The 25,403-nt window shown below is 29.6% G+C and overlaps 1 protein-coding gene and 1 non-coding gene across 2 annotated transcripts in view; both read right to left on the bottom strand.

The window, feature by feature from the left end:
• The window catches only part of LOC107072268 (uncharacterized), a 497,052-nt gene that overhangs the window by 433,046 nt on the left and 38,603 nt on the right, over positions 1-25,403 (bottom strand). The gene's annotated exons all lie outside the window — the stretch shown is intronic.
• Positions 21,648-21,844, bottom strand: LOC149031437 (U2 spliceosomal RNA). The gene has a single exon (XR_016177836.1). It is a non-coding gene; the product is annotated as a U2 spliceosomal RNA (small nuclear RNA).

Raw genomic sequence — 25,403 nt, 5'->3', positions numbered from 1 at the left:
TTGAAATATCGCTTTCATAAACGTACTATATTAATTTTCAGATAATGTGAAAATTGTTTATCGAACGAGACAGTTTGCATGGCTCATAATTGTGTATCAGCTGATGGACAAAGGCGAATAATAATAACAGCGAATCGACAAATGCCAGGACCAAGCATACAGGTAAAATTACAATTAAATAAATCATTATGTAACAATAAATATAATATTAGTCAAATAATTTATCTTGAATTTTAAAATAAAATCTTGTATTTAAATGTTATTGCTTTTTACCACACTAGATTTTAGAAAAATTTTAATTGTAAAAATTTATATTAAGTCGTTGCATAATTTCTGTTGTACTTATTTCTGACACAGTAAAAAAAGACACAAAATAAATTATGTTAACAATAAGGGTCAATATATCATTAATTAAATAAATAACTTTTAAAGATCTAGTAATTTAAATTAATTTCAAATACGACAAAAATTATGTAATCATCTAAAATATATATATACATAATATTTTTTTAGTCAACGGTCTAGTTATATTTAATTAATAATTCTTGGCACGATTATTAAAGTCAAGCAATGTAAAAACAGTTAATAACATGGGAATGGGTCAACCCGTCTGAAGAAAAAAAAAATAAAAATCGTGTACTGATCACTTCAGAAAGGCTGGGTATAAAACGATTTTACGACTCCTTTTGATGTAATAGTATTGATTAGTGTGAGAAGGTGTTCGTAAAAGACGTAAGTCGACTTGTAAAAAGATACAATTTTATTTAATTTACAGGGTATCCGAAAAAATTAGAATCAAAGTTATATAACGTTATTGGTGAGGTTAAATTGATCAAGAAAGTTTCTATAAAATATATTCAAAAATACTCTTTAGTTAAGAGTGTTTTAAAAAATCAAAGATTTCTAGAACATATATGAAAATACAAAAGAAACGCGAATTTTGCATTTGTATATTAGCAATTTTTAATACATTTATGGACAAGAATAAGTGAAAAATTAAATTGAAAAAAAGTAATTTTTAGTGATTAAATTAGATAATAAATTTAGGATATTACATTATTAACATTAGGAGATTAAATTATAGGTGAAAAATCGTTATTGGGTTTTAGTAAAAAGTCTTTTCTTCTTTCTTCTGATGCAAAATAGTCTTTTAATATAAAAAAGCCTTCTCCAAATGGTTTAAGATTGTTTGATGGTCGATGTTTTAGTTCTGATATTGTCCAATTTCTGCCATGTTCTTATCGACTTTTTTTTCTAGTGATTGGTCGATCAGAGCGAAATAAATATTTAATATCAAGATTTTCTAATTGACAATGCTTAATCTAGAACTTAGTGTCACAAATTTCGACATTGCAATGTGTTCATAATCATCAAAAATAATTTTAACCCGATTCGATTTTTCACCTTATTTTTGAATGAAAGAATGGGGTGTTTTAGAATCGGGGTGATTTGAAAACGGCTGAAATGCTATACCGAAGAATGCGACACGAAAGAGAGACAAACATATAGGATTTAACCTGCGAGAGAATGAGATACAATATACACTATACAATTTTTCCTATTCTCGGTCTCTTTTTTGTGCGCCCTTTGTAATCCCCACTCCTGGCTACTAAGCGTTGTGTATATGTGTGTTTGTGTGCGACTGCATACTACGAAGCGTATACTCATATTATCGATTATCCATGTTTCTCACAAGCAAAGCAGTTTCATGGTTCGCCATAAGATTCGAGCAACAAAAAAATTTAAGATCTCCATTTACAGGATTATAAGATATATTACAGATATTATCGATATGACGATTCAGAATATTATTGGTAAACTGATGGGTCGTTCGCACCTTTTACTCAATAAGGGGGAGCTAGGAGAAACGGAGCTTTCGCAGTAGATATTGAACGAACATTAACAGTAAAATACATTTGTAATAATAAATAATAAATTAAAATAATATTGAATAATAATGTGTTTCTTTTACAATCCAACGATTTGAGAGAAAATTTCGTTATGATCGTTGTGATTCAAAACTCGATGAAACGAAAAAATACGACCAAAATTGTGTTTCGTTCTTTATCAAGCATTTAAAGGAATTAGTTGCAACAAGAAAAATACTTGAGCGTGTTGACCCATGATGAGAATATTTCAAATTCACAGAAAGATTGAAAAGAAAAAAAATCATATACCTGAGTTTCATCAAAGAATAAATTATATTTACTTAGATTAGGACGGAGTATCTTTCCGTCGACAAACATACTACGATTTTCGTGTTTATCTAAAATCTGAAAGTGGTAGTTTTTGTCAATTATCCCCATCCCAAGGTCATATTGGTGCCCTATGATATATAAGGTAACAATATTATAATAAATAAACCCTAAAATTATCTTCCATCTGATACTGTGCATTCGTCTCTTTCTCTCGAAGCTTGGTTTTTTGACAATTTTACTTCTATTAAATTATGTTTTTCTCTTCTTTTGTTTTCCTTTTTATAATGATGTTACGAAATGCAATTCAAGAACATTTAGTATATTTCTTTTCGTGGTTAACAGTTATACCGTGATGACAATAGTTGCTTCTATCCGCTCTCTAACGTGAAGTGCGTTTGGTGCTGCGTTAGGATATGGATGGGTGACCGCTAAAGAAACACCGTGTGCTGTTAATACCTTTTGCTTTTTCATTCTATTTTTTTTTAAATAATCGTCAAGTTTAAACTTAATATGATATTTTTGGATAATATCTTTTTCTTTTTAAGAGGAAATCACGTATCTAATGATTCTCTGGCCACATGCTAATTATATTAGTGTCAGAAATTTTAATGGTCCGATCCAAAATATCTATAACAATCGTGTCCTCGTGTGCGACATATGGTTTATTGTAGCACCACTGTTTACAAATTCCTAGAAGTTGCGAGTCGAAACTCATACTTTTTAGACGTTTTGTATTTCTTTTTTGGTAATAACATTTTTAAACGTATTAAATTCTCTCTTCATTTTTATTCATTTTCAAGATGCAATAACTTTTAATTGAATACAAAAATATTACAGCTTGTTTTAAAAATAAATCTATGATACGTCATATTTGAAAAGCACGCAAGTATAGATACCCTTAATTAATATTATCATAGTTATGCTATCCTAAAACCATCTAACAGGCAAATACGAAAAAGGTTTTTATTCAATCCAGTAATAGGTTCTTACCGGATGCTATTTTGGAGGAATACAGGAAAATAGGAATTTATGGAGAAATTGATTAGAAAGTTGTAAATAATTTAGAGATTAAAACAGTCATTCGAAAAGCAAATGACCCGATCCCGAGTCCAGACCTAATTTTTTTTACAAATCCTATATTATTTTTTTTTCATAAAAATGGGATAAAAAAAAATTGGAGAATGCATTTAAGATGTATTTGCTATTACAAGAATAGGAACATTTGCAACGTCGTGACAGTCATTACTTAAATTGAAAACCTGTGTATCAGTAGAAGGAAGAAATATTTATTTATTATATTTATTTAGCCTTTGCTTACCACACTTGGTTCAAAAGACCCAGACCTTTTTTGAAACTTAAGTCATTTTTCTCAATTGTTCAACTTTGGTAATTTTTTAAACATATTTAAATTTAATTTAAAGCTATAAAACCAATATAGTCTTTTTAAGTAAGTATTATAGAAGTCTTAAAAAAAATGTTGAAGTAAATCTATGCAATAGTTTCTTTTTTGTAACAATCTTTCTCGCTCGAGTCCAAAGGACCCGGGTGTGGTAAGCGTGTTACTCCAGGAAGGGTGGTAGCAAAGCATAATAATAATATATAATGTTAAATATATATTAATATAATATAATAATAATTAATATTAATATTAAAATAATAATATTATATATTCTAACACAAAAAACAATTAATAAAAATTTTTTAATGCTTATAACTATTGAGTTAAGAATTTTTGGACATTAGCTTATAAGAACTTTTTTGATTTACTTCATTTCATTAACATGTAGTATGAATTTGGTTCTAATCTTTTTAGATACCCTATACATAAATATACAGAGTGATCCAGAATTCGTGGTAGAAAAGAGAATGGGAAAGTATTGCAAAAAATGAAATGATAAAATCCAAAATTACGTTATTTTATCGAAGGTTTCGTTTTCGTGTAAATAGCAATAGAAAATCAATTTAGTACATAATCACTTAACAGGTGACTATCATTATAAATTTTACTATAAATCCTTATTATATTTGTTTTTGTGTAAAGAAAAGTTTATCAGGAGCAGTTTATTATCAGTATTTACCAAGATTTAAAGTAAGATCTAATAATTGACTGTAAAAATATGTATTTTAATCAAAGTTAATAATTATTTCTTAAAAAACAAACATAAAAATTATAGATTTTACGTTAAATAAAGAGACTCATGTCACCAATAGAATTCAGAATGTACATAATATTAGAACTTTGATCGTCCGGGATACATTTTTTGTAAGGGTCAGCAACTTTAAGTATTTAGGATCGATCATAAACTAGACGAACAATATAAACGAAGAACTTAAGAAAAGAATCAATTTAGGCAATGCATTCTTTTAATCAGTGAATAAATTATTCAGCTCGCGGTTGCTGTCTAAGCGCTTGAAAATCAGAATATACAGGACGATCATCCTACCGATAGTCCTTTATTCTTCGTAAAATCTTCGATGTAAAACGCGATGAGGAAACAAGCGAATGGAGAAAATTCCATAACGTAGAAGTACATCGATTGTACAACAAACCGGACATTATTAACGTAATAAAATCGCGCCGATTAAGATGGGCTGGTCACGTGGCGCGTATGGGGGAGGATCAAAAGGCGCATAAAATACCGGTAGGTACACTGAACAGGACAAGACCACTAGGTAGACCGAGACGTAGATGAGAGAATAATATTAGGAGAGATCTTAAAGAAATAGGCTATGAAGACCGCGAATGTAGAGGTCGCGCTCAGGGACGGGCACACTGGCGGGATTTAGTATTTGTGATAATTAACTTAGATTTCTTAGTGTCAGTTAACCCTTAAGACTCAAAAAAACGTATATACAGCAACAACGCATACTGCACGTATTCACGACACGCGCTTCCGTTCAGTGACAGTACTTTGGCGGACTGGACAGCCGAAGCGAAAGATTTAAGATTTATGTTATTAATCTTACTAACACACATTGCGATTTTGATAACAAAACAGAAATTATTTGGATTAACATTTAAATTGTTAATAATTTTCTTTAAAAAAAATGAATAAATTTTAAAAAAATAGATTAATGTAACCAATTTATTGCGAAACTTGAAGTGTCAGTTATAGACAAATGAAAAAGTTGTGTTCCTTATCTTTGCATGACCGAACTATATCTTTTAAATGGAACACTTGATCCAGGTCACGTTGTAAAATAAAAAGAACGTGCAATAATTATGAAGACTCATGCAAAGAGAGTATGTGATTACTAGTGAACACAATTCTGCTTGAATCTTTAAATCGGATATAAGTTTTTCTCCTCGGTTATGCTGACCGATGCTACTTTACTGAAAAAGTGAAAAACAAACGTACCATTTATCTTTTTCTCTCATAATATTTTGATATAACGATAAAACGTGCTTAGTATATTTTTGTACGTTTATGTTTGTTACGCATACAAAATGAGAAAACTTCTGGTTTTATTTTTTTCCGAAAAAACTTTCTTCTAAAGTATTGTAATAAAAAACAAGAGTTTCCCATTTCCCTTCAAAAAAATTGTTGTATTTTCCCTAAATAAACTCCCTTTTTATTTTGAATGTAACATCTCTTCGATTAAAACGTAAAACAAAAAACATTTCTAGAAATAATTTCAGATTTACTCGACGTTATAAAATCATTTTTAAGAAAGAAACTTCATTTTTTCACAACGATTTAAAGAACTTTAAGTCTTTTCGAAATAAAAAATTTCTCCCGCTGGCACTTGCATATATTATAATACAGGGTTGGCTTTTATTCATCGGAGTTTTTCATGAAGTATAGGAACGTTTTGTTAGCCTCCTTTCGTACAACGTGTATTTGTTCGCGTGAGCAAGTGTCTACCTGCGCGTGTAGAAAGATTTACGAGTATTTTATTTCAGTGAACTGTAAGAACATGCGAGTTTCATTCAAAGAAGACTACATCGTAGTCTTACCCCCATTTTCTTTAAGACTAATATAAATTAGAAGCATGTTTTTGTTTTATTGAAAACTTTCTCTGCACGCATCACCTTTCCCCATGCAATAACTTTCGTTCAATGTACATTAATTACAAATACCTAATGTCGAAAATTCACATATGCAAATATATATTTTAATTTAACTGTCATGGGGCTTTATTCCTAGAACAGTGAGTTCTTGACATTTAATTGGTGAATGATTAATCACTAAATAACACGATGCCTGATTTTTATTTTCTCTATACAATTTGCAACACGTTACTTTCAAATTTATGTAATTACCTACATAATGACCCCAATCGATTGAATAAATTAGAGAGATAATATTTTTGTTGATCTTTTATATGTTTACAATAACACCTTTTAAAGCTATAGATTATTCAATCGTACAGACTGATGATTATAGTAATGTTAAATATGTTAATTAAGCAATTAGGCAATTAAAATAGAAACCAGTGGATGAGAATGAGTAAATATCGATTATGTTATAGCGTAGAGGTTAAGCAAACTACTCTAATATCGAACTGGTCAAACTGCTTCAAACGTTTACTTATGCAAAATAGAACATTGATTTTCCGATTTTAAACACGCACACACACTTGACTCAACTTACACTATTTGATTTGCAAGCATGTTGTTCTTAAATATGCTTTTATTACGTTTATTACATTATAAGATTATTATCATAAAAAAATTGTAACAATAATAGAGTTTCGTTAGATTTCGATTGAAAAATAAAAAGCAAGATGAGGAAGGATCATAAGTGAAAATTGTCTAAACAATTATGATAATTTTTAACTGTAAAATAATTTTATTATTATTATATATATAAACTATTCGTTTTAGTTTAATTTATCATTTATTAATGTTGTATTGATATAATTTTTCATTCAAAAAAACTTAATTTATGAAAAAAGAAAATCCTAGGATTCCAATCATAAAAAATACTTATCATCTTGAAATGTCGTAAAAAATGTATGATGAAAAGATATTTTTATTATGTGACACACGACCCTAGGAATAAAAACACTGGAGGTACGGTTTTTTAATACCAAAAAATAGAATGCTTCCTGATTGAAAATCTTTCGATGAAACAGCAATGCCATCTTCGATTCATCAAATTATGTTTAAGATTTTCATATCTTGAAACGTCATTAGCACGAAGGAGTGAATGTCCGTTTAAAATATCATATTAAATTTATAATATCTTATGTTTCTTTTATCTTATAAAATCTCACTATATGTTCATTCCAATTCATTGCTAAACTTTTATAACTATCTTTTTTATTGCCAAATCTTACTTTTGTTTGAACGTAATATATAGTAAAGCAAGCTACTTAATCGATTAACTTATTCTAACTTCCTGCAGGACAAATCAATAACTATTACTAACTGAAATAACTGTAATTTCGTTTTTTGTTCGAAAGAATATTAAAAATAATACAAATAAACATTAGAAATCATTCCACTGGCATGGATCGCATTTTAATGAAATTAAGAATTTCCTTATTTAAATATATTTTTTTGTCATAGTTCAAGATCGTTTTTTTTTTCTAACAAAACTCAAAAATCAAATTACGCACATCCTCGCGTTTGTATGAATAAAAAAATATTGAAGTTTAATATCAAAAAATAATTGGTATACGAAAAGTATCGTGAAAAAAATATCTAGCAATTCTCATGACTTTTATTTTTTGGTTAAAATTAGAAAAAATTCTTATAATAAAAAAATGAATAATTTAAGAACTACATGTTTACGATTAATTTTGTACAAGTGTATTTAATAACACGTGTGTACAATATTCACAAGGAATAAAATTGTATTTTTTTAAACAAATTAGTTTTTCACATTGTACTCTAATATTTTTTTAATGAAATTGTTACGAAAGGATTAAAAAAATAAAAAGAATTGAATAGAATATAAATAAAAATAAGTAATGAACTTGAAATATTATAAAGAAAATGTTTATCAGATGCAACCCATAAAAGAATAGTGTAACATTGTTATAAGAATTTACTTTCTAAAGATAAAAAATAATGAAGTAATTGCTACAAACTAGACCTGTATTTATCTACACATCACGTTAACGTTAATCAGATTATATGCAATAGGAATGCACAACATATTTTCATTTCCGTAAAAGTATAATAACTATAAAATAATTGCAAATAAAAAAAGGAAGGTAGCAACGTTATACTTAATTTTAACACATTTTGCGAGGAAGAAAAAACAAATGGAAAAGTAAGAGGATGAGTCACATACCAAAGGGCTATGGGGGGGGGCCTTTATTATAGTATAAGTACCCTATGTTTCAACTCTTGCGACCTCGTTGCGCTTACTTATTATTACCTTCTACCTTCTTTACAGCCATTTACTACCACCACAACTTACCTTTTAATTTTATGCCCTTTTAATCCTCACTCCGACACCAAAATTTCGCCAAGAGCTTAATCGTTAACGACGAACATTCAAGGTAGGAGAAAAGTTTATAACGAGGGAAGTTCTATTAATTCAAAAGCGAGCTTTTATTTTCCCTATAATAACCATACCCTAGTAGAATCTATGAAGGTTTTCTTTGTTTCTTGATAAAGTCCTACGCCCAACCCCCGAACAGGAGGCCAATTCCAAGTCTGTTGTCCGCGACTGCTTATTCAATTTATTCGCAGCTAACCTCCGTCTCTATGCAGGACCAAAAGGCCCTTTCTCTATCCGCAACCTGAGGACGCGTTGTGTCGTGGTAACTGGGACCCACCCACCACGGGGGACCACTACAAGCTAGTTTTTATCTTAGTATTATCTATTAATATTTTTGCGTTATTAATTAATGCCTCTTCATTATCCCCTAACAAAGCAATATCGTCCGCGTAAGTCAACAATTATGTTATCCCGTTCAACTGTAGACCATCTTTATTTTTCTGCAGTTCTTTGAAAGTGAATTTCAGTACTAAATTGAACAAAGGGGGTAACAATGCGTCCCCCCTGTTTTAACCCGTTATGGATATTAAAATCTTCCGACATTTGGTTACCTAACCTCACTTTACCCCTAGTTTCCTTTAAGCAAAGTTGAACAAGGTTGACCAACTTTCTTGGTAACCCCTGTCGTATTAGGATTTCGATCATTTTTTCTCGTTTTACCGAGTCGTACGCTTTTTGAAAATCTATATAAAATTGATGTACCGGCTGCTTAAATTCACATTTTTTCTCATTGCAGGGTCGATAGTACAAGATCGCGATTATTAATGTGCACGCGCCAACGGAAGATAAAAAGGATGAAATTAAGGACTGGTTCTAAGAGAAACTCAAGCGCGTTCGAATTTGCATAGGTAATGCCTTTTCGATTTACTTTTACGAAAGCTAAGAATTCGTGCTTGGTAACGTTGTGACACTCGTGCCAAGTTGATTTATGTGATAATTGTTTGTTTCTTATTTTTTTGATGACATAATAGAGTTTGTTTCTTTTAATATATATTGTCTATTAATTCATTGATAAAATATAATGTAAAATAATCTATGGGCTCTTTTATATTACTTGGTATTTGTGCTCCAGTTGTTTGGTGATGCATATCAAGCTTGATTATTGGTGCAGAATTAATAGTTTCAGTAACGACTTCCCACTCTTCACTTGATACGTCTTCTACAGATAGTAAAGTACACTAGTACTACATATTGTTGAGAAGATTTGAGAAGTTTTAAGCCCGTTGTGAACACACTTTTCTTCAAAACTCCTTCTATGTAAAACCGCACGATGTATATTAATCATGCATTTCGATAACCTTATCATATTTGGATTTTTTTGTGCTATTATAGTACAATAGAAAGCTACAGAAAAACATGTGTTCTTTAAAAAATTGTAGTAGAATAAGTTTTTTCTCCATAATCGCTAATAAACTTTTATGTTTTAACAGAGAAGACATCCAAAAGTAAAGGATTAATTATTGTAAATGTAACAATTAAACAAACCTACGTGTTTTATTCAATAATGCAGTTTGTACAACGTATTAATCATTTATTAGAAATATTTTTTTTCAGAATTAAATTTGTCGTAAACACATATTTTCACAACATTAAATAAATGTGTCGAACAATAAGTGTACAACCAGCAGTACACGTTGCACGGAACGTGTTAAATCGGCGGAAGCCATCATTGTGGTTTTTATATTGGATTGTTCGGAGAGTAATTTCATTTTTTTCCGACAAAGGATTTAATTATATTTCTTCGCACCTAACTTCACACTTAAGCCACATATTTGTTATATGCTTGAAAGCTGATATAGCAAGGCGTGTGTGTGAAAAAATCCAATTAATAACAAGCTTTTCTACTATAGAAAAGGTAAAAACGCTGTTCAAGCCAGAAAGGAATTAACCGATGTGTATATAGAAAAGATGTACAGTGCGCCAGAGCCAGAACTGGTTTTCAAAATTTCGATCCGGCAATTTTGACGTCGAAGGTGCACTTCGTTCTGGAAGGCCGATTGAAACTGATAAAGAGCCAATTCTTCTTTTTTTTCAACGAGATTTCAAAATGCATCTACTTTGCCTTTCATTTAAAAGTTTAAAAATCCAGTCGAAATATTATAACGTTTTGTTTTAATTACTATTTAATATAGGTAACTGTTCAACCACATAATTTAACAAATTCCATTAAATATTTTCTAAGTTATATGCGATTTTACAACAACATACCGAGAAAAGAAAATTTGTTTATAATTTAATGTATGCATAAATAATTTTGAAAAGAAACTATAATTTATATATTAAAAATATAAATGAAACAAATAAAATTATTTATATAAACCGTAATTATATATAAACAGACCTGAACTTTACGGACAACCCAATAAAATATACAAATACCATACATTAATGAAATATTATCACATAATAAAACGTGAACAGTAAAGTGCAATTTTACCGTTTGCGGCACCAGGTAACGTAATACGAGACAAAGCGGAGAACTTTGAAAACTAAAATATAAAGAGATGGAAGAGGAAAGAGTAGCAAGGTAGGTTTATATTTGCTTTAATGAAACATTCTAAAACTACAAAAGAGTTTTTTTTTATCATGGCTTTTGTATCAAAAGTTCAATAGATCTTCGCTTATTTTACATTACTCAATTATTTAAATATATTGAAAAAATTGAGTTAGTATGAACAATTTTTTGAAGATTTGAAAAGCTTAACAATATTAGAAGCATTAAAAATATAAAAAAAAAGAAGTAAAGAAAAAATGTGAGTTTCCTCCACCATTCTATAGAAGCGAAACTCGTATTTTAATACGTCGAAAATAATCAATTGATTTGTATGAATATATGCAAATATTTATATATTACGAAAAAATGAAACTAAGAAATAGAACAAGAAAAAAGGTAAAGAAATTTTATAATTTGAAATTTGTTTTTCTATAGATTCGAAACAGTATTTACAAAATGATTGTTTATTCAGTTTCCACATCTTCTATTTAAGGGGACACGTCAACAAAAAAATCGATTTTTTTTTTCGATTTTCTGAAAGAATATTATTTCAAAAATATTTTTTCAAATTTTGGTAAAGATCCGCCCATTATTTACGAAACTGTAGTAGTTTAAACGGAGCGCGCCGTAGCCCTCGCTGTGTCCAGACCATTTATCCGATCCTTACCAAATTTTGTATAATAATACTAGATACACGTATCTAGGGAATGAACGAAAGGATTTTTCGAAAAAATACCAATTTTTTTTTTCTTCAAAAACTCGACGATTTTTCTGCAAAAATGTCAATTTTTTCGCAAAAAGTCGACTATTTTGAAAAAAAATTAAAAAATAAAAATTTCCTTTCGTTCATTCCCTGCGCCAACATCTCTACTAAAGGATAACACTCAGTTATTTTGTTTATGATAAACCAATTTTTGCCAGTGAGGGCAACCGAAAATCACCTTTTTTTTGGACTCTTAGAAAAGTGGCCACAGACAACACAATTTACAATATTTTTACACAAAAATATTGTGAATATAGTTCAGATATATAACTTACATATACTAAAAATTTGTATTGATATTAATAAAACTGGCTGCAAAAAAAATTCACAAAAAAACCGCTTTTTTACACTCGAAGGTAACGTATCGTCTCCTTAAAAAAAAAAGATACGAGTGGCTTAACGTTACTAAAATATGATATGAAAACTTTACTTTCAATTAAATCAAGATATGTCTTTGGAATATCGCATTAATTTTTCAGTGCTTAACTAAGTTTGCACCTTTGTGGTCGACAGATTTTTCAGCTGGGAGTACCAGCAAGTCAAGACAAATTTAACTCTTCGGAGTCATTGTTCTCTAAGCGATTTAAAGTGGATATATTTATATTAAAAAGCACACAAAAGTTGTGATGCTGATCTGTAATGTAATAACGCGTGAGACGTCCGAAATGGCTAGCTTCCTGTTAATCTCAATTTTTTTGAATTGCTCTTTCGAGGCATGATCATATTGCCAGAGCGGCAGTGGTGGCACAGACCGCAGAAGGGTTAATGGAAATAAGCATTTTTAGGTTGAATGTAATTTCAAAAATGTTATTATAAAGGTGTAAACATCTCTGATGCAAAGTTAACATTGAAAAAAAATCCACACCGTATCATTAATTAATGTATAAAAAATACATACTACAACAATTAGAAAGATTTTTTTATTTTTGAATCTGCATAACAGTTTGATTCCTAAGGGTATATTGAAAAAACACTACCGAAAAATCCTAAACAGCGCACCGCGCTTTCTCTAAGTGAGTATAAAAAGACCCGAAGCAGCGCAATAGCCCTTGTTTTAACCCTTTGACTGCTAAAGGCGTATATATACGCTCTCACAAATCCATCAATATACTCGAAAGGCGTATAAATACGTTCTCAGAAAACCATCAATATACTCGAAAGGCGTAAATATACGTCTTCTGTATTTGTTTACTATCACACCTTTATTGCTTTTTTACAGATTATTTTTACATGGAATTTATTAATATGTAACGTAGGCACTAAATTACTTTAAAAAATTTTTTAAAAATTCACATTTTTATTATATTTGCCATTATTATCTGTTTTGGTTAGCTGTCAATAGAAAAACAGTCGCAGCGACTGACATGCGAAAATCGCGGCATCTATATTAATGGATTAGTTCGAGAGCGCGCCGCAGTCAAAGGGTTAAATTATGTCGAAAAATCCAAGCGGCGTTTATACCGATTAAAGGTGCGATTTCAGCATTATGGTGTGAAGTACGTGAAATACATTGATCAAACAGCCAGAAACTACGTCGACACGGTTGATAATGCTCGTATTTTGAGAGCGGAGAAAACAGAAAGAAAATACAGAACTCTAAAGAGGCCAGAACCTTACGTAGGGCTCTCAAAGCTGTTGAAAATGATAATTGTGAGGAAACTGAAGGACTACTGTATGCACCAGGTACAGCAGAATAATGTAAGTATAATTTTTGTATAAAAAATCTGTTCTCAAAACTTTAAACGCGTTTTTCTCGAAACTACGTTTTTGAAATTTTGGAGAAGCACTCACTAAAAACTATAGAACCGACTGGGCTAAAAATTTTACCAGTTATTCTTGACACATATTCTGATACGTGATACCTCAAAAATCTTTAATTTTTTAATAATAAATACATTTTTTTAAACAATTAAAGGTAAAAAAAAGCACCAATTTTGAAAAGATTTTTTCACACGTCCGTCATTTTGTTTTTTTTTTTCTTGAAAAAAATATACATATTTTTGGTATCACATCTATAATTAAGCCTATAAAATAAGTATTTTAATTTTTTTTGTTTCAGACGACTACAAAGGCTCTGTGCTTCTCCAAATTGAATTAGGGGACTCCAATTTGACGTTAAAAAAAAGGGACAAATCTTACCCAAATTAGGTTAAAAAAAAATTTTTGTATAGTTTAAGATACTAATAAAAACATATTAAAATTTCAAAACGATCGCATTTTATTTTCCTATTCAAAAAAATTCATGAAAAAGTATTGAAATCTCGGTCTCTACAGGGGGGTACTACCTTAACACATTAAGGACAGCCAGTGATCCCATTCGTAAAATAATTATCGTACACGTCACATATTTTGAAGCATTTTACGATCCAAAATTCAACTTGTACGATAATTTACGATTATTCGATATTTAAATATAATTTTCGATGTCTTGATTTTGTTTTTGTAACGCGGTTCGGTTACAGCGCACTGTTTGCGCACTCAGTTATTTATGTATCGAAAAGTTCGAAAAAGTAATTTTTTGATTGGCTACAGTCATATTCTTAGCCACATAGCCATAGAAGCCATACAATAGCCAGATAGTCAAAAAAAAGGACGAAGAAGGGCGAAAAAAGCGAAAAGCAAACACAACGAACCAAAGACTAAAGAATAGACATTTTTACTTTTTTTGCAGTATTTAAAATCCTAAAATCATCCTAAAATCTGGAATTTCTGAAAATCGGATCTGATTTTTCTGTGCGCACGATAATTTTACTGAGAACCCGATAATTTTACGGCACTGTGTCGATCAGACAAGCAGAAGTTTCTGGGATCACTGAGGACAGCAAAGAAATCTGTAGGACATACGCCTGGGATCGCACTTTTTTGGGCAAACTTGTACGTTCTAAAATCAAAGTTACTTTGTTATTTATTATAATAATTATTATAAAATCTTGTTTAAAAATAAGTTTCACCGAAGCTTAAAATCAAGGTAGATGACATGTAAAGAAAGCGTGTAGAGAACACGGGTTATTTCGAGATCCATTCGTAGCAGACAAAACGCGAAACACGAGAAAACTCGTGAGCGGTCCTCAATGTGTTAACTTATTTGCATCATCCGTCTACTTTACATGACTTGCTTAAACATCCGCGAAGACATCAACTGATGACTGATTCGTATCACTGCTCAAATTATCGAAGATAGAAAAACAAATGCTTCTTATGTGGAATATTCCGCCCCTGGTGATGACAAAAATGTCTGCTCGCGGATAATCAGCGCTTAGATGCAAATGGGTTTAACAAACACCAACAACTCTCAAATAGTTAACACAAGAACGTCTAACGAATAAGATTTATGCGTATTTATGTCCATCTCTAAGTGTTTTAGTCGATCATTTACATCATGATAATTAGCAGCGTAAAACTTATTTACTTAACTCATTCTCCATCATAAACAAATGTAACTCGCAATAACTATGGATAAATGGATCTCATTCATGAGTGCACATACACACGTAAGAAATACCATTTAATGTTCACACACTCATATATGCCGAATTTTATAGTGGGTTAGTAATTCTTTCCCTTTTTTTCGTCTCTATTTTTATGGTGTACCTCTCATTTTATTGACATTTCATAAAATGTTTTCGTTATTGTCACGCAAGAAGTTTAACTTTAAATATAAAATAATGTGACGTCTATTGAACAATCAACAAGTCATTTTGACTGCCTCTGGAAACACTAGTGTAAATAAGAACGAAAATATTCTATAATGCAAATTTCCTAATTTAATAAATAATTTAAATTTAATAAAACGGGAAATGATAAAAACAATATTATCGATACAGCATTGGTTTAAATTAGAAATTACAGTCTTAGAATGAGATTAAGTGTTGAAATATGATAACTAAAATGAAAAGAAGAACATAGATACTCAAGTGATCAATTCTAGCGATAAATCTAGTAAGTTGAGAATTTTTTCCCGTTGAATAATGGATTCGATCTTTTTTACGATTGCTTGCATACACTTGGGATTTATAGAAGACAAGTAGAAAGAATATAGGACTCTGATCGATAGAATGTAAAACTTCTTCGGCCAAAAGTACTTACCTTCTATACCTATTGGGAATTGACAACCTGATTTTCTTATCCTTCCTTACGTACTATATAATACATGTGCATGTTCGAATTTAGAATGCGTTACTTTTATCAAATCCTTTTTAAATAACGACAACAAATTCAAAATCTCATTATTAGGTGTCTAAAGAATTAAGAAACTATTTTATTATTTATTTTTATCTATTTTAACTGAGTTTTTTTTAATTTTATCATATTGTTAATTTTTTTATAATTTATAAAATTTAAGCATTAATTTTTATTCAATAATTCTATTTTTGTTATAATTAATAAATAAAAAAAAAATACTTAACAAGTTATTCTTTCTGTACTTATTAAATTAAAAAATCAAACTTTTAAAGTTTTGCATTTTTGCAATTAAGTATAGAAACTACATTCCGTCAATGTCTTTATATAGAAAAATATCTATTAAGTTTAATAAAAAAAAAAATATCCTTTAATATAACCTTTCAACCATAAATATTTTATTTTGACACTGATAGACTTATTATATTATTTTGCCAAAACCTATGCTTTCAAATGTTTAGGGTTATAATAGAGTTCTAATGACGATTGATAACAATTTAATGCAAAATATATCTTTTCTTTGTTATCATTAAAGCAATATCTAGCACGTGACTCAACATTTTTTTATATAATATCTCTCTTTTAATTTCTATGGAACCATTATCGAACAATTTCTTGCATGTAAACTTTTTTTAATAATAAATCGATTAACATTCAATAATTTTGACAATTTTTTGAATAATTTATTTTAAAAGTTAAAAAATGTTTACGACTTCTTTGTTACTTAAATCGAGATCATTATTGTTGAATTCACTGCAATTGTTATTTATAAATTATATTTTTAATGAAACAAGTTTGTATCGTAAATATTCACGAATAATAGATACATTTTCGCAGGTCTTTTACTTCAAATGACATAGAAAAATCAAATATTCCGCAAATATTGCTTTGATGGAATGAACTTTAGGCATTGTCAACGAGAATAAAATAACCGTTTTTTATGCTTAGAACGAATGTCATCGACTCATTTGACGAAGAAGGTTAACACATTTTTCACCCACATAAAAAAAACCCTTTTATACTGTGTGTGAATACAAATTTGTAGATGTTATATAGTGTGAGTATGACGAGATTGATTGTCGTTCGTCGTTGATTTTTTCGCAACAGTAGAAATTATTATTGATAATAGTAAACTGAGGTTCACCTGATAGACAAAAGTGGTCCCAGCTGACTTATAATGATGGTAAATGGTAGCTTCGCGTTTTATCGTGTCATACAAGTATAAAAAGATATTACAGTAATAAGAGATGATTAAAATTGAGTTATGATTCATAACAATAAATGATCAGTTGTTACTTTTAAAGATGTTGTTCTAAAGGTAGTCAGCCAAGAATATAAAAATCTAACACTTTCGGAAGCTAGCCCTGCAAAAGGGTTCACAATAACGACGAAAACAAAAGAGTACTTTTTGATAAGTAATATTTCTACAGACTCCACCTAAAGAAATGCAAGATTTCAATCTTTAACCTATTTTGACTTCCAGGCATATTTAGAGCACCTTGCTTTGGGTACAAAAGTGTTATTTTAAAGAATATATGAAATTTTGCAAAATATGATAATATTAGAATACTAATATAATATTGTAATAGCATTTACAGTAATTTTCATTGAACGAAAGACACTACGAAATAATTCGTAGCAGCCTTCACTGAATAAAATCTCTACGCTGAGTGCCACTTATGAGTTATCTTGTAATGTTTTATTCCTTGATTCTTTTTTTTAAATGGAATGCTTAAATATACTTTTTTATTTAAATTATCTTATATATATATATATATATATATATATATATATATATATATGCAAAATGTCTAGAAATCGTGTTTAATCAATTTTGAGATTTTTACACTTTAATAATAATGAAGAACAAGAAGATCGATTATTTAAGATCAATGCAATATCCTTACACTTTAACGAAACTATGGACCGCATCTATAAACCGGAGAGAAAATTGAGAAAATACCAAACTTTTACTGTATCACAATGAAACTGACTAGAAACTACTACAGCACACTAAACTCCATAGAAAATAAATACTTAAAATCTTTAAAATATGCAACCCCCAAAATTTTCACAAATACAGATAAAATGGGCTTCATCCAGAATGAGAACAACTGACGATATACCACATTAGCAGACATTGTACAAATAAGAAGATCCCGAGTGACGAACAGGCGCATAAATATAATCAAATTTATTCCAAAGTTATTTCAGATATTGACCCAAACTCGTTCAACAGATTATCCAGGAACTACTGGTGGCTACAACAGAACGTTAAATTCATTGACGAGCTCAGAAGAAGAGCTAGAATAAGAAATCAGCAAAGTGACAACTATCGAAGAAATTCCCACTAATGGATCACTGACATTAGGTATTAATCTCAATTTTCAATAAAAAGGTACCCAGCTACAAGTCCAATGGGACATTATAAATAAGTAAATATAAAAAGTTTGCTCAGATTGAGCATGTATCCAATAATTAGCGAACTGCTGCGTTTTCAATGTCTTAATAGTTACCTAAAAAACATTGATAAAAAGTTTTATCAATATTTTTCGATAACTAGGCATTGACATGTCTCGTTTTTATCTGAATATGATACAATCTTCAGACGACACGATAAGTCAATGCAACTCGCAAAATGTCTTTTAAAAACAAAAAATTTCAAATATCAAAAATAATATGGGCCTCTAATGTTGAAGGTGGCCTTAATCTATTTTAATAGATAATATAAATTTAAAACCTTTAGATACTCTTCAATTTCTCGACTCATACATAAATGGAGTTAGGTCATCTTCAAAATAAACTGCTCATATATTTTTTTTCTAATATTTAAATTAACATGTATTTCATATCATAAAAAATATATTTCTTTGTAATATGGAATAGATATTAGATTAACATTTGAAAAAATATATCTTTTTAAATCGAAAATACATATTGAATAAGCATTTGAAAAAAATATTTTTTTCTAAATCTGATCTAAATATTGAATAAACATTTAAAAAAAAAACATTTTTTTTAAATTTAAAATTAATATTTGATACATATTTAAATATTAAAGAGATTTAATGTCTTTTTAATATTAAATAAACATGTATTCAATATTTTGTGCTAGTAGGGTTGTTAAATTGGTGAAATTCTATTATTTATGCGTTTGTTTATATAAATGATTTTGAAGTACATGTAAAATGTTTCATTAATTTGGTCGAAATCGTCTCAAGTTGCTGATTTGCTTAAGCAAAAAAGGCCTCGAGTGCAAAGGGTTAAAAGTGGTGAGCCCATTTAAAAAAAAAAAATGAGATGTCATTTATGCTTAATTTAGAGTAAGATTTATTTGTTAGCATTAAATTTTTTTAAAAATGCCAATCCTTAGTCCAATTTAAAATTAATATGTAAAAAAAATTGCGTAGAAAGAAATTATTATAATAAAACTCAAATTGATAAATAAATAGAAACATTGCCATAGACTTGACATAATTTAACCTATATTTTTTATTTGACAAATGTGCAAACCTTTAATTTTCTCAAAACAATTGAAAATAAACTTGTATTATTATCAAAAAAATGTTAATGATAGTGACATAAGATTCCTCTATATGTTCAGAATGAAACAAATTAATAATATGTTATAAAAATCAATACGCTATAAAACTATGTATGTATATATGTATATAAAATCTACATAATTAAGTTAATCATAGTTAAATGTTAAACGAAATTTTCTACTGGATTAAATTGAAAAAAAAAACCAATGATTTGCAGAAAATTAGTTTAGACAAAAGTTGTCTCTTTATATTTGCAAACTAGAAAATAAGTAAGACGTAGGTTTTATCGGGTTAGGATAGAAAATGGAGTATCGATTCGTGTCTGTTATTACTGGGATACGCTTAGTGAATTAAAACGTTTAGCGGTTAATCGTGTTATCAACTTAAGTGCAAGTTTACCGCATAAAAAAAAATTAGCTCTGGACAAATACACATGTGAAAGAATTTATTTTATCATTTAAGGGACAATCTCAGTGTAAAATTTTTGAAAAAATCGATTTTTTTTGTCTCATCTTGAAGTACATATAGCCGTGCGTGTTCTGTAAAATTTTCAAATTAAAATTTGAATTATTACGGTCGCTACCTTTCTTTGAAAAAAAGATTGGAGCATAAGTTGACGCGCGCTAAACTTAAAAATACGTTTTTCTCAAAACGCTCTTCTTATGTTGCGCCAAAAATGTGAAGAGCACGACAGCGCTCCTTGTTTTTTTATGCTAAGACTGCGGAAGCGTAATAATGCTGTTCCAAAACACTAGAATTTGTGCGTCCAGTGCTTTGTGATTCTGTTTCAAAGTATTGCTTAGGATTTCCTTGTTATTGTAGGATCCGAAATGATCGTACGGTAATTCGCTGTATTTAAATCGCGCGCGTCCAATTCTATCGATTACAACTATAGATCGATACTCGTTACGAGGATCGAACAACCACCAGTGACTATCGAAGCTCTCGTATAGTTACCACCACCTCTCGGATCCCGATCTCTCGCACCCCCACCATCAATGCACCCTACTGGGCCAGTTCAAAGGTTCATCCTAGGTTCACGCGGGGAAGGATGGGGAATGAAAGGGGAAGGAAATGTTGACAGATAAATATATAAACGTTGAAGATTTAAAGTTTCAAAGGAAACAAAGGATAGGAAAAAGTTGGGATAAACAAGGTCAAGGGTAATTTCGAATCTTCGCAAACACTAACGAACGTATGTCAATCTAATTTAACGGATAATTTTATATATCTTACGATCGTATTAATATTATATAAAATGAAATAATTTAAAATAAATAGAATAAAATAAATTGAATAAATGAAATAAATTGATTGAAATGAAATAAATTAATTAATTTAGTTACCCCCTAGCTTGACGAGTAAGATATTTTCAGTCACCCGGTAGATACTTGCTTTAAACCGATTTTAATTAAATTTATTAGAAAAATTTAAAACAAGTATACACAATAACTAATAAATAAATAAATTAAATAAATAAAATGACTAGACAAAAAGTACTTTGACGTGATTGCGAGAATTAAACGAATAAATTAATTTAACAGCTATTACAAACACTTAAAATAATTAATTAACGCTAACTAACAAAGTTAATTAGCGTTCATTATTAAATAAGTAGAAATAAATAAATTAATTAATAAATTAAATAGATAAAAACTTAAATTAATAAATAGATTCTCGCAATAACGTCAAATAATTAGATTGATATACGTTAATATTGCCGTAATTACGGAAATTTGAAATTTACAAAGATAAATATATATACAAAGGTAAATTTCACGTAATTACAGCAACAGACGACACGACACGCAGAAATAAAATAACGTACGTTTAAAATAAATAAATAAATAATCCAAAAAAAAGGACACAGCACTATATACACGCGAGAAGACTTAAGTCGCCACAAAACCCGAAAAAAATTAAACTACCGAATTTTGTCTGGACACTTGGACACTTTTTCGGCTAAGACCATAGTGGAGGATCTGTTTAGCTATTTTATTTTTTAATTAAGATTGTTGGGCTGAATCCAGCGGTACTGCAAAACTGGCTCAACCCGCGGCGGACCCGAAACAAGCTCCGGAACTCCCCCCAGTTACAAAAATATAGCTAGTATCCTGGCAATTTTATGAATTGTGTATCAGATACTAAGCTGATAAGAACAGATTTATTGATAAAATTTACACAAAAAACTTCCCTGGTTAAGGAGTACAATACAAACTCATCCCTGAAGGTTAATACATATTCCATTAATAATTATCAGCTTTTTTCCTTACAAAATTAGGCTATAAGTAAATAAATATAATACAACGAAGTATAACAAATATAAATAATTAACATAAGATCACAGAAGAATAAATAATTGACGCATTATAACACATAAATAAATAGTATAAAATAAGATAGTTAATTAAATATATAAAAATAATTATCGAATATAAATAAATAAATAAATAAATATATACCTAATTTCAAGATACGTTGGTCGCCACTCGGCCTATGTGTCAGGCAAGGTAACGCCGCTAATACTGTCGGCTACCGGACACATGCTCCACGTAGATATCCCAGGACCACCTAGTCGTGTCGCTGACCATCAACCGCCTCATCATTGCGCTCTAGAATTTACTTATTTTGAGGCGGTCGATGGTCTCCTTGTTCCGGTGGTCCCAGGCGCATAGCGCTCCTACCACTGTCTCATACCCGCGAGCGCGAAGGTCATTTGATAGGGGTGAATATTTATTAATTCTTTGCTCGCGGGCTATGTCCAGGGCCTCCCTCCAGTTCTCGAATGGAACACATACATCGTTGATGGTAACCGTTTTTTCCACTGTATTTCGGATTACAATGTCAGGCCGCAATAACCTATTAGGGGGGCTCGCGTCTTCAATAGCCTGGCTCACGCGGGTCATCCTACTTCACGCGAACATCCTAATCTTTCCGACTTGTGAACGTAAGACTATTCAATCCAACAACCCTTAAGGTTGTGATAGCTATACGTGAGAAGTGCGAGAGGTGAGATCATTCCATTATATAATTTTCTCGTGAAATATAGTTTCCCGCGTGGCGACGCCACGTGGTAGATTTCATCATTGTATTATACCAATATCATCCAGGGTTTTTATGCCGCAAGGCTTTTCCCTGACGAGCCAATAAAGCTTCGCATCTTTTATTGGCCTAATCACGTGTTTTATTCTACACCTGAACCTAACCCTTTATTCTCCACTTCATAGCATATACAAAATCGCTAGAGGACTCCTAAATGAGAAATTTAGGCCATAACAGTTATCGAGGCGCAAAGTCAACCGAAAATAAGGAAGAAATAAAAAAGAATAAATTAGGATATGTTGTTGTCCAACAATTATTAAATTTAGGGAATTATTTGAATAAAGGATTTCATATTTCACCGATAACTTTTTTACAAGCATCCAACTAGCAAAAGTATTATTGCAAAAAAAATACATATATAACTGGTATTATTAGAAAAAATAGAATAAATGTCCCAAAGAAGGCTAAATTTGCAGATGTTGGTAGATCTAAATATTTTGAAAGCAACAGAACTTTTATGTGTTCTTATCGAGAGAAAAAGTCTCAAAGAAATCCCGTCATATTGGTTCATCGAACTGCACCACAGATAACGTAGTTGTTACAAAGCAAAGAAAAATTTACGTGTCAGAAAAGACGAAACCTGCTGTTTTTCATAATTACAACAAGTTCATTGGTGGTGGTGTGAACGAAACAGACAAAATGCTTTACGCATACCGAAATGAAAGAAGAACAATGAAGTATTGGAAAAAAGTTGTATTTAACATTATTGAAAGAATGGTCTTAAACGCCTAAATAATATACTCCGAAAATTATAAGGGTAAAAATCTAACCAGGTTACAATTTGTTTCAATTATTATCGATGAAATTGAAAAGGAATGGTTCGCAAACAAAAACAACGCATATAAACAACCTAAACAACCTACATCATCTACACCAAGCTAAATAAAGTCTTGAAAAATTAAACGTTCAAACCTAATTTGCTCTATTTGTATAAAAGGAATTCACGCACTTTGTATAGCAAACCACCCGTGTAAAAGATTACAAGAAATTATTTATGTTAATTTGACTAAATTATAAGTGCTTATTACCAATTTTATTCGCAAAATTAATTAAAACAAACTTATGTAAACAATTGGTATTTTTTAATTTATTTTGTTGCAAAGCAATACAAGTGAGTTTATTGTATGAAAAGTGTTTTACATTTTTTCCCATACACGCGCAATTAGTGCCGGTGTTATGGTATTTGTCCGAAAAAATACGTCAGCAGTCAAACGATTAAGTTTACATTAAACTGTTATCTGAGAAGAAAAAGTTAACTTCTCGTACAAGTTAAGCTTCCGTTTTAGATGAAGAAAGATATAAATATATGGACAGTTTATTTTGAAAGTGGTATAAATCAATTTTCTGTTATTTACAGAAAATTTAAGATTTGCATATTTGTCAATTAAAAAATATAGGCTAATTATTTTAAGTCTGTAGCAATATCTCTACTAATTTATCAATACGTAATTTAATTATAGAAATTTCTTTTAGGCTAATTTAACATGTTCCATGCCATGTATACCATTTATGGTACACGTAGAGACATATTCATTTAAAGCGTTGAAATCACATTTTATGAAAAATTTGATTCTATAAGATATATTTCCACCAAAAGGATGAGGAATTGTAAAAAATGCAGTATAGAACAATGCACATAGATTTGTTTAATTGTTATATACACAATCTTTATATATATACCAATCTTAAATCAAAACATCAAATAGCCTGTACAAGTTGGGCATAAACGGCTTGGTAAGGAACGTGTTAACTAAAATAATGTATTTTTACAGACTTTAAATGGACTTGCTTTCAAAATTAGTGAACTGTAAAAATAATTTTATTTGAATTTTGAATAATTAAATATTATCGAAAATTTACTTTATATTAATCCAACTTTGTTCACAAATAATAACAAGAAATAAAATAATAGTATTTTATGTTTGGAACGTTAATTATATTGTTAAATTTACCATAAGATATTGGAAGTATTTACTTATGCTCTTCAAGTTGCAATGTTTTGAAATATTCATGAGGAGGAATAAAAAGTATATAATTATATAGAAGATATATATATTACTATATATGTAGAAAAAATACTTTCTGGTTATTTTTTTATGCATAAGCAAAGTAAACTGAATCAAAAACATTGCATGAGCTTATTTTTATTTTTGATATAAGTTTAATTGAAAAAAGCCAAATTCAAGATTAGTTTTAGTGGGGCATACACAACTCCTTTCATATTGTTAATAACAAAGTAAACCACACTGTAATATCATCATAAATACGTCAAAAAAATTTTTACTATAAAATCTCGATGCAAAAATTGTTAATTTTGTTTCCTTGAAATAATACAAGTTATGAGATCTTATTTTGCATTACTCGTTTATTATTATTATAGAATAATAAAATTAAACATATGCTTGTATTTTATAAAAATTAATAAATTTTGGAAATAATTTTAATTTAATTTAAACTAAAACTCTTAAATTATCTCAAAATCAGGATAAATGGTTTTATAGCATTAAAAAAAAAAGAACTGACTCATACCCAAAACTTTATCTTTATCTATATCTATATTACATTTTTAAAGATATCTTTTATTTATCGATGTTTACTTCTTGAGAATTCTCTCGGTTAATAGGAGAAGGATAGCTTCGACGGTATTATAGACTATATAGAGAG

This window comes from Polistes dominula, unplaced genomic scaffold (genome assembly GCF_049000335.1).
Source record: "Polistes dominula isolate Pdom_NZ unplaced genomic scaffold, Pdom_raw_medaka contig_21, whole genome shotgun sequence".
NCBI classification, from domain to species: domain Eukaryota; kingdom Metazoa; phylum Arthropoda; class Insecta; order Hymenoptera; family Vespidae; genus Polistes; species Polistes dominula.
Note: the sequence above shows the minus strand (reverse complement) of the source record. Positions and strands in the feature narration are given on the sequence as shown.